This window comes from Halyomorpha halys, unplaced genomic scaffold (genome assembly GCF_000696795.3).
Source record: "Halyomorpha halys isolate HHAL.00 unplaced genomic scaffold, Hhal_1.1 Scaffold207.1, whole genome shotgun sequence".
NCBI lineage: Eukaryota > Metazoa > Arthropoda > Insecta > Hemiptera > Pentatomidae > Halyomorpha > Halyomorpha halys.
The window spans coordinates 1,095,555-1,097,776 of record NW_027104696.1 but is presented as its reverse complement, the minus strand read 5'-3'; the positions used below and the strand labels follow the sequence as shown (position 1 = coordinate 1,097,776).

At 26.6% G+C, this 2,222-nt stretch overlaps 1 protein-coding gene across 2 annotated transcripts in view; it reads right to left on the bottom strand.

Annotated features, from left to right (window-relative positions):
- The window catches only part of C3G (C3G guanyl-nucleotide exchange factor), a 151,045-nt gene that overhangs the window by 125,384 nt on the left and 23,439 nt on the right, over positions 1 to 2,222 (bottom strand). Inside the window, exon 1 of one of the 2 annotated variants that reach the window (XM_067051122.1) lies at positions 1,019 to 1,191. The exons of the other annotated variant lie outside the window; for it this stretch is intronic. The gene's annotated coding sequence lies outside the window, so the exon portion shown is untranslated. Of the gene's footprint in view, positions 1 to 1,018; positions 1,192 to 2,222 lie in introns of those variants that run through there. 2 annotated transcript variants of the gene reach the window in all.

Sequence of the window (2,222 nt, the reverse complement as noted above, 5' to 3'; positions counted from 1 at the left end):
ATAAGTAAAAATCAATAAAATAAAGCCGAATAATGTTGGTATATTCAATAAAATAAAACATACAGAAAAAATAAATTCAGGAAGTAAACAGACTATTTAAAATGTATTTTTTAAAAAAATATTCATTCATATTCTTATAATTTTTTCACACGATTGTTGTTATTTTTCCTTTATTACAGATCGGATAAGATAGTAAACACAATAATGACTGACTAATACACACAGAAGTGTATTTATATATCATCTGTAGTCAACAATAATATTTAATATAACATCTACTGATCAAAATAAGAAGATATTATTGGTATTAAATCAAATGTTTGTTAACATAATAGGAAAATTAAAAAAAAAAAATTTTTTTCTTGAAAATGGTAATAAAAAATAATTTGACAACTAAAAGGAAAATGCACATAAAAAAAATATATATATATTAAAGGAAGAGAATAATAAATAATGCATTGTTCTAAAATAATTAATATAAACACAAAACGTTTAATTTTTGAAATCATAATTCCATTACAAATGTTAATTTCCATCTTAGTAACAAGATAAAACAACATTAAAATATAATAAACAAAATGCACTTGAAAAAAAAAGTCGCAAATAATCTAGTAAATAAATTAAGACTCTTATATTAAAAAATGAATACGCAACTGTAATAATAAATACAAACATAAGAAACAGAGAGACCTAATTTTTGGGTAGTATCAAACACGAATAATAAATAAAAACCAAGATCATAGAAAAATTGAATCATACTTTTTGCAAGATGTGTATTACAAAACAAATAAAAAAAAAAAAAATGATTAGTTAATTAAATACGAGTATTTTGTTTTTCAGATAAGGTTGTAAACCATAAAATAAAATTATGGAGATTATTAAAAATTCGAAATCTCGTGTAATATTTTCATTTCTATTTTAATCAATCAAAAATTTTGTAATAATTGGTTAAAAAATTAAATAAATTATCATAATTTCCTTAATATGATCAGTCCATATAATGAAATTATATAAATACCTTAGATAAGGCTTCGTATAAGGCCTTTTTGGACTCAAGAAAAGCTTCACTGTGACAATAAGACGAACAGGAACGATATGAATATTCGATATAGAATCCAACGAGCTATAATGAGCACTGACAAGGAGATACGAGACAGATCCTGCTGAAAGAGCCGCAGAATACCGACTGAGGAACGCTATCTCTAGAGAGCGCCTCGGGCAGGCCCCACTATTTTTAGATCCTCTACAGAGAATCTACCGGAAACTGCCAAAGTAGTGGGGGAGAATTCGGAAAGTCATAGGGTATCGGTGATTTTACATAAATATATTATGTAATTAAATAGATTGATTGCAATACACTAATTCGTAGCGGTATAAAACATGACAATTGAATCTCGACGGATAGTCAAAGTAATAGGTAAAAACAAAATCACTAATAATTTACTGAATATATAAAATATTTATCATTAAGGATATCAAATAATATAAATAAAAAATATATATTCTACTAAGATATTTGATGAGTTAACTCTGGCAATAAACCAATACTATGTCTAGCGATTTCGTGCAGATCATTTTGTGGTGGTAAGTGAAGACCTTAAAGAGCAAAACAATATGATTTATTCTTTAAGACTAAACTGAATGTTATACTCAATTTCTAAACATTGTTTTAAAATACGCAACATTAACATAAAAATATATAATACGACTAAAAATGTAAACCGTACATCTCATACATATTTGTTGCTTGGAACATGTACACGCATAGGGCACAAAGCAAAAAGATACATCCTTCTTCCTTTTTAAGAAGAAAGATAAAGTCAAATGTGCAGTGTCGTTGGGGGAGGAGGGAGTTGAGCAGCCCGAGGACACTTTTTCAGCCCCCTTATTTAAGTATTTAAATTTAAAAGACTAAAATATACAGTAATACTAAAGAAAGTTTTGTCAAGAACAATCATAATTATCGTGTATTGTGCAGGTTACAAATAAAAATGTTATGAAATCAAATAAATCAAATCTTTACAAGATATTATAGATATTTATAGTGAAATTTTACCGCCCACAGAAATCTAGTTTGCACATTTTTCATTGTGAACTTTGGGAATGTTGAATAATAGATGAAGGAAAAAAAAATTGACTATCCACAAGATCTCCATCATGAGATTAAAAATAAAAAGTAAAGTCGCCCAAGATAAAAGGACCGAAACATTACTATATATATA